Genomic DNA, 13380 nt, shown 5'->3' on the forward strand with positions numbered 1-13380 from the left:
ACCTTTCCTCGGCTACCATGATATTAGAAGCTCAACCGTCCTGGCAGACAGACAACCGGCGAGATTCCCCACTGTTTCAAAGCTGTTTGATATCCCTGGCATGTGCCTCTGCCTTCACAGTACACAGAACACATACAGAAAAATCCTCTACTGCCCCTCAGACTAAAATCCTTTTTAAACATTTGGGAGAGAGGAAAACAGTTGAAAAAGAATGGAAAGAGACAAGTAAGGTGATTATAAAATTGAATTTACACTGATTTAGTTTTTCTTTTTTGAATTATTTAAACACAATTGCGTTTATAAAGCGTAACATCCGTCAGTAGCTTTCATATGTGCACACTTAAAGTTAGTTTAGCCTCCATATTTAACTTCACAACTTGAAAACTTTATTACCTCATAAATTAAAATACTTTGCAAGTCATGAAAAACAAACAGAACATGAATCAAGGACACGTTTGAAACAGGGTAATATATATCTCTGGATCTTTTTGAGCTTGACTTGGCATTTGTGTTAGCGTATTTTTTTTCTGTCAGCTGCAGCTGTAGCACTGTCATTGCTTCAGCTGTATACCATTAAAATTGTACTGCAGCTACTGATATATAGCCCACGTGCACCACACTGGATTAAAGACTTTGATCAGGCAGGTGTTGAGAAGTGAAAGGTGTGTGTCAGTGCATTTCTCATGGGAGGATTAACATGAAGGAAATAGGAGTTTCTTGCTCTGGGTTAAAGGTAGATGCATTGTATTAGACCATATCCAATCAATATTTAATTTGCAATGTGTGACCAAAATGTATTATAATATTGTAGTTATAACTATGAACTCCTGATCAGAACTGCAATGGCATGTCAGATCACATACTGATTGACAGTAGTGTCTCCTGAGCAAAATAAACAACTCTGGAGCACTGTTGGTGTTGGAAAAGCTTGTAGAAATGACAGAGAAGAGCTTTCACAATGTCTTTTGCTTCTACACAAGGTTGCCAGCATTGTCTGTTGTGTACACAGTTTGTACAGAAGCAGCATGTCACTCACATAAAGCTGCAAATGAGATGATGTGTGGAATGGCTAAAAGACTGTGATTTTTGTGTACTCTTCTCTGTGATTCATCTAGTTTAAAAAGCTACTCTGATCAGCAGAACATGATGGTAAAATATTCAGAAGTGGTCATATTCTGTCTGGCATAATTAAAACATTTTCAAATTAGCTTTACTCTTCCTTTATTTAACTGTCTGTTGTCATGCAGAGGCAACTATCTTATTAATAATTTATGATTGTGGGTTTTGCCAGTGAAGCTCAACAAGGTCAGTTATGTTTTTTTGGATTTATTTATTTATTTATTTATTTATTTATTTATTTTATTGTAAAATTTTATCGAAAATGAGAACGTATAGTCAGATATTCTCTTGTCCTCAAGTTTACACAATGATTTTTGGATAAGTTTCTCAAACCAATACACATTGTCTACCTCTTATTAACAATTGTTAGATGGCATTTAACCCAGTCATAATGTAGCAGATAATTCTTAATTCTTTACTACACAACATTACATAAACAAATGATTACACTGAAATATTGTATGTAAAAGGCTAGAAATTTAAACTACATCCAATTTTGCTTTGCTCATGTTTTTGCACATAGATCTGGAGCAGGTAGAGCTTTTATGAATGCAGCCCCTAATAATATTTCAGACCATGTCTCTTAACCAGAGCATGCCATCATACAAGTACAAATATTTTCATTATTCTAAACATTATAAATAATTTATTTATTTATGCGAACCACAAAAAAGGTTGCGGATTTATTCAAAACGTATTATTGTGTGAATAGGATCAAATAGACAGCAAAATGAAGAAGGAAGCAAATATAACAGCTAATTTAAAATGTAACAGTTCTATCTCTCTCTCTCTCTCTCTCTCTCTCTCTCTCTCTCTCTCTCTCTGTCTCTGTCTCTGTCTCTATCTCTCTCTCTCTCACACATTCTCTCTCTCTCTCTCTTTCACTCAGTCTTTCTCTGCTTGCCTATCTATCCAGTTAAAACAAACACGGCTAACAGAGAGCGAATGACCTTTAGTATAATCTCCCTTCTTTTTTCTCTCCCACAACTCAAAAGAGGCCATATATTTTTATATCTCAAACATAAGGCCAGCCATAGTGCATAAATTAGACTACCCCTTAGATGAATACCCTCCAGAGGAGGCTTTTAGTAATCTTTATTGCTAGGCATCAAGAATGCAAAAATGATGACAACACCAGTGATGCAAAAGAGAAAAAATTCAAGGCTGAATGTCAGATTATTTAGAGAAAGCTTGCTTTCCCTGACTAAGTAAAGTCACAGCAAAGCTGTGGCTTCGAGATGTTTCGATTTACCATCATGGTAAATCACACTACTGACAGAGGAAGGAAATGTTTTACCTTGTATACCATAGTTAATTTTGGAGCAGTGTGTCTTTGTGCGTATCTGCTTTAGTCCATCTAATTGCCTTGTAATAATGCCATTCATATGCTGAAAATTCTACATATTTAATTGTGATTTTTTTTTCTAGGTGTGTATGTACATATGTTCATGCGTCATCTCTCCTGACTTGAGTGTGGAGGCTTTGGAGGAGGACAGTGATGGCCTTGGCTGTGTTGGAGCAGGTGGGCTGAAAGGGCACGTCAGTAAAAGTGTCCGGCTCATTTACTCCGCTCTGCAAAAGTGGCTTTATTGCAAATGATTGATCTGAAAAGGAAAGCGCAGGAGAACTCCAATTCCCATGTCTCCAGTAAGAGTTTTTTTATGACAGCATTCACAATAGAAATTTGACGTTTCTTGTGTCAAAAGAATCGGGTGCCTTTTGTGCTGGGCTGTACTGCAGCTCACTAATGAAAAATGCACTGGAAAATGATTTACACTTCAGTAATACCTTTGATGAAAATGCATTTGGTGAAGAATCTATTGTTTTCCTGTTTCTTTGTATTTTGCTGAGTGCTGATTTGCCTGGAGGGTATATTATTTATGGATGAAGTGTGAGGTTTAAGCTGTCTATGTAGATGTTACAAGATAGTAAATAATGCATTCAGTTTAAAACATCAGAAAATAAAAAAAATATTAATTCCACGTTTCTCTTACTAGCTTTATATCCTATTAAAATTAAACGTAAATTGACAGTATTCAGAATGTAATATCTGGATTTATATTTTTTGCTGGAGCATGTTTCCTCCTTTTTAATTAATTCATGTAAATCATTACATGTTGCATTTAATAAGCAGTTGATCGGTCTGAAGGGTTAATCCACTAAGAACACTGGACAAAGGTGAGAAATTTTATTTTGCCTCCCTCTGTCCTAACATAAAAAAAACTTGTAAAACTCCAACTTCAAAACAGTTACCCTGGACCCCTAGAGCTGTAAAGCCAAGTCTCTTTATTGTCATTTCAACTATATGCAGTTGGTACAGTACACATTGAAACCAATCAAGGTTTCCCTAGGACCAAGGTGATTCATAAAACAATACAGAACTAATTAAGACTACACAGAACTACACCGGGGCTACATAAAGTGCACATGTTCAAACAGAGCAACACATTACAATATGCACAGTGAATGACCCCCATTATTTAAAGCTTGTGTGAAGTACAGTGCAAAGAGTTTACTATATAATAATAAATACTGTATATGTTTGATAGCCATATTTTAGCATCTTTAGCAGCAGTTTTAAAAGGTTTAAAATGTGCAGAGTTGCAAAGAAGGTGAAATGGTGTTTCTTGTTTATGAGAAATGAAGTGAAAGATGCCAGAACAGTATAGTAGTGGCATGAATGTTTTTGAGAAGTGCAGGCCCTTTTATTTACAGAGAGAATTATCAGCCATTGTTGTGATTGCAGTGTACATTCCTCCGGATGCTAACAATAAGCTAACTATGGAGGAACTGCATGCAGCTATAGGCAAGAAACAGTCTGCACATCTGCTCATTGAGACTCCAACCACTCCAACCTGAGATCTGTACTACCAAAGATTCACCATAATGTCTCCTGCTCTACCAGAGGGAACAACATACTGGATCAGGTATTTACTAACATATCTGATTCACACACAGCCATTCCCCTCCCCCATTTCAGTCAGTCTGCTCACCTCTCTTTGTTCATGCTACCCAAATACACTCCACTGATCAAACAGGTGAAACCAGCTAGGAGGACAGTGAAGGTATGGCCAGAGGGAGCCATTTCTTCTCCACAGCAACAGTTTCAGTGTACTGACTGGAACATATTTGCCTCACAGGCCACACTGGACTCACACACATACATGAACATCTACACATTGGCTTTTTTTGGAACATATCATCATGTGCATTGACAATGTCACTACTGTCAAACACGTGAAATGTTTTCCTAATCAGAAGCCATGGATGAACTCTTTGGGCCAGCAAGGCCTTCTCTGCTGGCCCAAACACTATCTAAAGCACTGACCTACATTTACAGCTTAAATTCTAATATTTGTTTCATGAAGTTGTATTAATTTATTCCCAATAGTTTATTTAGTTCATTTCATAACGTTTCTCTTGGCTGCACTGCTTCCAGTACGTGTATGTGGATGGTAGATTTTTTGTCCAATCAGATTTCAGCCTCTATTTGCTGCCATGTCAATCTAATCTGCCCAGGGCCTTCAGATTTAGTAGCGCTGGCCAATGTACCTTAGACTATATTAGCAATAAGTCTGTTTCTTTAACCAATCAGATTTCAACTTCGCCTAACAACGGCAGCTAGCTGGCCCAAAATAGTGTCAGCATTTTTCCATCCTCTGATTGGATGGTCAGAGCGAAACTGTTACAGATAATTTTGACTAGCAAAACACGTCTGTAGAGATATGCACATATTAATACATCAGAGTTAGACTTTTTATGCCCACAATGGCTGAGGGAGGAAGATACATTTATTTGGTCTCAGACATACTTAAAAATATATTTTCAAGAAAAGCTAGACATTGTAAGGAGAGGTCGGCCAACTCCGAAGCTGGCTAGCTTGTCTCAGCCCGGGAAAGGATTTGTTCGCCACTTCCAGACCAGTGCCTACGAGCTGTACCACTGGCTTAAAGCTTCTAAGGATCGTTGCAAATTATGTGAGTATGCATCTCTGGTGAGTAGGTTGTATTTATTTAATTTTTTAATGTTGTTGTCGTCATGTTATTAGACAAATATTGATTCTGAACTGCTCTAGATGATGTAGGTGGCACAGTTGCAGTTGTAGTGTAGAGTTTTGGAGCTTGCTTTAGTAAAATGTAGAATATATATATATATATATATATATATATATATATATATATATATATATATATATTACATGCTGTACATATACTACATATTTATCTGCACTGTCAATTTTTACAATTGCTACTATTTCTATCTATCTATCTATCTATCTATCTATCTATCTATCTATCTATCTATCTATCTATCTATCTATCTATCTATCTATCTATCTATCTATGTTCGGATAACACTATATAATATATTATATAGTGTTATCCGAACATAACAGCCCAGAGGGTATAAATAAGAAAACTGATAACTGTGTCATGTTATTTTTAGGGATTTCTCAGTAAAACACGTTTGTGTTACTGTGTCACACATTGTAGCTTGTGTGCACAATGCATATATTAAAGACACTCTGGTTTCAACAAGAAAAACTTTATAAACACACTAGTCAAGAGTAGATTACTGAATTAGTTATTTGAATACATGGACTGTACAAAGTCTGACTGTATTTATTTGTATTGTTTATTTGTATATAATGTTAAGAAACTCAGACAAGGCGTAGCACATTCATCTTGCATGTGGACAGGCAATTGTGGAAGTGACATAGTTGAAAAATATTCTCTGTGGATTCATGTCAATAGAATATATTGCAGTGATTCTCAGAAAGCCCACAACAATGTCAGAAAACAAATATCCTTCCGTTGTGAAATCATCTCTCGTGTTAAGGAGTTCAACAGAGGGCAACAAAGCCCCCACGTTAACGATGTCTGCAATGAAAAAAAATAAAAACACTGGAGCTATTTACCTGGCAATACTTCAATTCATCTCAGGTAATGGTGTTTTTATAGCAGACATTGAGCCCCAACTGCCCCACATATTCAAGGGGGAAATTTGAGTGGGAATATTGGTTATTTGACACATGTATGCTGAAGGTATGATAAATTGGTAGATTCACTTTTTTATGTGTTCTTTTCGACTTATTTATAAGTTCTGTTTTTAATTTCTTTTTAATTAATAATTTTTTTAATCTGTTTATTTTTGTATCATGTATTCCAAAATTCCTTTGTGTATTTGTTTCTTATTTATTCTGTCTTTTTTTTTATCCATTTAAATTAGTTGATTTATTTGTTTAAGTTATGATCAAGGGTTTTTAACATTCTGTGAGAACCATCAAGATAACCAATTAAACAAAATACAAACATGTAGAATATCTGGTGTGGCAAATACAAATATATGAAAATTAAAGTTACAAGCTGTTCCACAAGAAAAGACCTAAATGCATTAAAATGGGGATTAATGTCTATAAGAAGGAAAAGAAAAAGACCTGGTTTTGAAGAATCAAATTTTACATGGAAGATAAGAAACAGGAATCAGGAAACTGTTTCCTTATTATTAAAACTGGTAAATCTCCCCCTGTGGTTTCTTGTGTCACCACCATATGAAGTGAATTTACATCAGACATATGGATCCCTTTAAAGCTTCATATCGGGGGCATTGGCTGAGTATTCACCCTGTATTTGGAAGATTGCATATTCGAATCCTGACGATGCCACAGCCATCTGTAGTGCGAAGGCCAAAAGAGTAAAACTGGCCTATCTCATAAAAATGGATGCCATTTCTCCATCCTTTGTCGATCAGAACAACACTAGTCAGTCTGTGCCATCTGTTAGCATATGTATACAGATGTAGTTAGAGCTTCTTTTCTAGCTGTCCACTAACACTGCATGAGCAATAGTTTGAAAAGATGTGATGGCTGACAGACACATGCTAGCTGTCATGCGATATAGGAGGGTGTAAATTGTCCACAATTCAACTGGAATAAAAAAAATTGGCCATAGTTCTCTTCAAGCTAGATTTTACTCACTCACTCAATCATTCACTCACTCATTCACTGACTCACTCACTCACTCATGCTTAGTAACTGCTTAATCTTGGTTTAATGTTGTGGTGGATCCAGGAATACTTCTAAGTATTTCTAAGTAAATACTGCTAAGTAGTCTAATGTGTACTTCTCTTGTTTGCTTCTTTCAGAGAAACTAAAGCTGCAGTCTTACAGCACATCTGTTAGTACAGCATTGTAATATTGGATTTTGCACTGATAAAATATAAATTTTTCATGAATATTTTTAAAACTATTTTAATGTATGTATCATAAGACATAACATATATCTATTCAAATACAGGTCTCTACGAATGTATTCGAATGGCAGGACTATTTCTTTAATTACCCATTTTAAAGTCATTAGAAATACTGAAACATTCGACAGGTGTTAGACTGATAAACCAACTTGAAGATTAGAGAGCTGTCTGTGGGAGAAAAACAAAGCTGGAAACAGAGGGAACAGAGATCTCAGATCCATTGCACAGGCATTCAGCATAAAACTGTTTTAAATGTCCTGAAAAGGTTTTTGTCTGGCCAAGTCACTAGACATTTATTATTTTATTACTCCTATCCAAAGCATACATTTATCTCAATTTAGTAATAGTGTGTAGCCCAATAGTAGTAGCTTGATCCCAACTGAACAGTAGTTCATGTCCTGAAGAGGAGCCTGAGGTGGAAAATTATCCAGTATTTTAATTTACTTTGACAATTCTTTCCTATTTCTTTCAATACTTTTCTCACCCAAAATTGGTGGTCTACTACCAAAGGTCTATCATCTCATATTCAACTTTGATCTCAAAAAGTCGAAATACATTTTTTTACATTTAATTCTTTTCTAATGCACTACTTAATCCTTAATTGCTTAGGAAATGCTCTACCTTCCGAATTGGACTGCACATGTGTTACGTGGACATAAAATTTTAATTCTACATTGTCTATTACACTTTTGCTATATTTCAGTCACTTCACTAAAAGCATGTCAAACCGTCATTCTGTAGACTGCATCTCCATCTGCTGGTCTCTTTGTTCACACAGTCGATTCCTACATCACTTATTATACATATTTATGGATAGATTCAGCCTTGCTCTGTCTTTGTAAAAGTGCTGCTGAGAACAAGTGTGATGTAGTAATTTTCTACAATTGTATCCATTATTCCCAGATGAGAATATGGCAAAGTGTAAATGTCCAAAGCAATTTCTTTTGCCTCTCACCCAGACCTCCCGTCTTAGTGAGGTGACAAGACAATTACAGCACTGAGACTGATCGAGTGCAAGACCTTTCATTTTTTTTTTTTTTTTTTTCTGCAATTACATAACTGACATTGCATGTAATTAAGATATGGACAGATCCTTTTGTGTTAAACTAGGAGCAAAAGACAAACCATAGAAATGTTAAACAATCTGTAAGGTTATTTTATAGTGTTGAATAATTATTTTACAAATTACATACATGAATTTTGAGTTCAATCTGGGTCAAATGAACTGATGAAACGTCATCAGTTAATTTACTGTCACAGCTTATAATTCCTTTCATGAGTTCTCTTTATGCATCAAATTCAGATTTTCATTTCAAGAATGACTGTCATATGTTCAGTAAGCAAAAAAAAAATAATAATAGTAGTCAAAACACTTTTAATAGGCTTACACATGCTTAACGTGTGAAAATGTCAGTTCCAACTGCAGACTTCCGTGAACAACAAGCCACATTTTCATATTTCATCAGACCGAGGTGTACCTGTGGATGCGTCAGGCATTATTAGGTTTTATGTATCTGCCTTTTGAAGAGATAAATATAATGTGGCATCCGAGTGCCACTCTCATTTCGAGTTGAATGCTAATGCCGTACCAAATCTGGAAGCCTGCCATGACTGGCATAGCAAGAAGCTTACTGAGAGACAATTTCATTAAAATACTGGCTTTCAACACAAAGAGATAATTGTAGCTTTTTACATCTTTATCTCATAACCGACCGTAAAAAGGAATAACACAACAATCGCTAATATAAATATAAATGCAATACTTTGAGCCTTGGTGGGTTATTTTAAAATAAATAGGACAAGCAGTCATACCTGCATCTTAATATTTATTACAATAAAAACAATTCTTACTCACACTAAAATATGCTGTGTTTTAAAATTAGCTTTGTATAGGCAGAATGATTTAACTGTAGCAAAAACATTAATATTAGGAAATGTGTCATTGTTAGCAACAATTTTATTTAATGTATATTTATTATTTACTACAATCCTACAGTTTATATGCATTACTTCCCACTTGAACATGTAAATTCTGTATTTTATGCTGCCTGTACTTGTGTGTAAATCCTTTTATTATTATTATTATTATTATTATTATTATTATTATTATCATTTGTTGTATCTAGAAGTTTCTGTCACACAGACAAACTCTTTGATATCCCTAAAGCCCATTCTGATTCTGATTCTGTTGATCTCATTTGGTAGGTTGAATTGAACCACCATTAGATTGATGCTAAAATAGCAAACTAATGTGCAAATGTTAGAATTGGATGTAACAGCCCAGTATGTGTAATTGTGTATCCAAATCAGACAACCAAACTGTGTGTATAAATGTCAGTTTAAGGGCTGAATAAAGTAATGGTGCAATCAAATAATCACAATATGATTAATCAGTGCTGATTTACATCACATTGTTGATTCAGCTTCAGCTTTCTCAGTTAGATACACTGATTATACACAGAAAAAAGCCTATTGAAAGCCTTTATTTTAATTTAAAATGATGCCCATACATTTTAACCACTGCTTCTGAAATTAAACAGATCACAACTAATCTATTTAAAGATAATGAATTTGTCCTTGAGGAACGAATTAGAACCTTAAAGTATTTTATTGGAAAGCTATTTTAAATAACAGAGGGAGGTTTGGGAGTTTTAAAATCCTAAATGATTTTCTTTTAAAATAAAACATGTTTTATGTCTTAGTGAAATGCTTTAGATTTTATTTTTGGCAAAGCAAATGTTATTGGGGTCATGCATAGTGAAGGCTCCCTTCCACATACAAAAGTAATTACTTATCAGCTGAAAGTTAAATTAAAAAAAAAAAAAAAAAAGGAAAAAACAACAACTCAATTCTTCTAATTATAACTACATGCAGGGCTCCAGACTTTTATATGAAAACAAATTATAAAAATAAAATATATATATAATTTTATATATATAAAAAACTACCAATGAGCCACATTTAGTCATCCCACTTTTAAGGATATTTTGTCCATGAACATAAACACACAACTCCACTAACTGAACTAATCTAAGAAAAGCAGTAATGCTGACATGCTAATGGTATCGTAGACAGTGTGGATAAATTGCATCTAACTCTCTGCTCTACCCTTCAGCCACTGCCTGCAATCTTGGGGTAACTATGAACAATCAACTGTCCTGCTCCTCACATGTTGCTAATGTGGATCGTTCCTGTCGACTTATTTTCTACAACATCCCAAGTATTCAACCATTTCTGTCCACACAGGCTGCCCAGGTGCTTGTCCAGTCTCTTGCCATTTCGAGATTAGACTACTGCAACTCTCTGCTGGCTGAACCCTATTCATCCACTGCAAATGATCCAAAACGCAGCTGTGTGACTTGTGTTCAACCTGCCCAAGTTCTCCCACACCACCCCACTGCTGTGTTCCCTCTGCTGGCTTCCAGTAGCTGCACATATCAGACTCAAATCACTGATGTTTGCAATGCCAAAAATGGACCAGCTCCCTCTTACCTCAGAGACCTCATTACTCCCTGCACTGCACCACACTGTCTGAGATTCTCCAGCACTGCTCGACTGGTACCACCTTCTCTCAGGCTACATATAAAAGGTACATTTACTTCAACTCTCTTCTCTGTTCTGGCACCGAGGTGGTGAAATAAACTTTCCCTAAATGGCCAAACAGCGGAGTCCCTGGCTATCTTCAAGCAACGGGTAAAGACCTACCTCTTCCTGAAACACTTAAACTAACAATTGACAAGTTTACTTTGTTTATATTTAAAACAAAAAAAACCTCAACAGAGTTGAAGGCTGATTTATCTTATGTTTGTAATCTAGCGTACCAGTGTAGCTTTATTCACTGATAGAGACTAAAAGCACTTCTGTATGTCGCTCTAGACAAGGGCATCTGCTAAACACTGCAATGCAAATGCAAATGCAGACAAATAATCAAGTTTATATAGCACATACATATAGCACATATATACACATACAGCTACATATTCTAGTTTATATAGCACATATATACACATACAGACACACACACACACATATTTATATTATATATATATATATATATATATATATATATATATATATATATATATATATATATATATATATATTTATTTATTTATTTTTACAGGCATTTAATTTTGTTCAGTATACATATTATATATATATATATATATATATATATATATATATATATATATATATATATATATATATATACACAGTATACGTACATACAAACCCAAATCCAAAAAAACTGTACAAATTATGAATAAAAACAGAATGCAGTAATGTGGTAATAAGTTTCAAATTTCAATATTTTATTCAGAAAACAAGATGGCATAGATGGCATATCAAATGTTTGAACTGAGAAAATGGATAATTTTAAGGTAAAAATAAGTTGATTTTAAATTACATCACATCAACACATCTCAAAAAAGTTGTGACAAGGCCATGTTTACCACTGTGTGGCGTCCCCTCTTTTTTTTTTTAACAGTCTGCAAACGTCTGGGGACTGAGGAGACAAATTGCTCAAGTTTATGAATAGGAATGTTGTCCCATTCTTCTCTAATACATGCTTCTAGTTGTTCAACTGTCTTAGGTCTTTTTTGTCGCATCTTCCTCTTTATGATGTTTTCTATGGGTGAAAAATCTGGACTGCAGGCTGGCCATTTCAGTACCTGGATCCTTCTTCTACGCAGCCATGATGTAATTGATGCAGTATGTGGTCTGGCATTGTCATGTTGAAAAATGTAAGGTCTTCCCTGAAAGAGACGATATCTGGATGTTGACATCACATGTTTAGATATGGCTTCTTTTTTGACCTATAGAGTTTTAGCCGGCAACGGCGAATAGCACGGTGGATTGTGTTCACCGACAATGTTTTCAGAAAGTATTTCTGAGCCCATGTTGTGATTTCCATTACAGTAGCATTCCTGTATGTCAGGGGGCACCAGGCACCCGCAAGGACCCCATGAGTCACCCGCTGTTTCCTACCTTGTTAAATCATTTTTGATAATTATTGTGAGAAATCATTAACATGATCAGTGTCTTCACAAAGATCAGGTGTGTCAGACTCAGGCCCGCGGGCCAAATCCCGCCCGACATACAATTATATCCGGCCCACGAGATGAAATTATATAGATCTATTATTATTATTGTCATTAATGGCCTGGCGATATGAAGTGCTGATAACACAAACTACAGATACATAATGCAGTGCTTCAGCTGCATTACCGAACGCTAGACCACCTGGGAACATTCCAGTGTCAATCAAGTCGAGCTTCTGTTGATGTATTTAACCCTATTGTACAGTTATTGTGAAGCCCCTCACAATGGCGAAGAGAAAAGTTGATTCTGAAAACAGAGCCTTCAAAACCGATATGTTTACTGACACTGCCGGTAAACACGTGTGTCTTATTAGTGAATGTGGCTGTAATTGAGGAATTGTATCTAAGACGGAACTACGAGACCAAACATCAGGAGAACCTGAAAAACCTGAATGCAGAGCATAAGATACAGAAAGTAAAAGAGTTAAAGAAGAATCTGACATTTCAGCAGACGTTTTTCACCAGAGCAAAATCACAAAGTGAAGCTGGTGTGAAGGCAAGTTTTATTGTGGCAGAGGAGAAATCAGAGCCAGTTATTTACTGAGGGAGAGTTTCTGAAGAGCTGCATGATGAAGCTGTGAGACCTCTTGTGTTTGACAGGAGATATTTTTATGGAGAGCAAAATATTTTATGTTATTTAAAGTTTAAGTTTATTTATTCTGGAATAATATTCCTGTCTGTTTTTATTCGTATGTATGTTCAAAAAACATTGTTTTAGAGTTTTCAATAAATGTTTATCCTGTTCAGCCCGCGACCTAAAGTGCGCTTTGAGTTTTGGCCACCTGTGCAATTGAGTTTGATACCCCTGACACATGAATTAATGAATATCATTAATTACTGATAATAACATATAATTAAAGGTAAATTGAGCAAATTTTTTATTTCAGAAGTGTGTATCAAACTGGTA

Source organism: Silurus meridionalis, chromosome 8 (assembly GCF_014805685.1).
Source record: "Silurus meridionalis isolate SWU-2019-XX chromosome 8, ASM1480568v1, whole genome shotgun sequence".
NCBI classification, from domain to species: Eukaryota; Metazoa; Chordata; class Actinopteri; order Siluriformes; family Siluridae; genus Silurus; species Silurus meridionalis.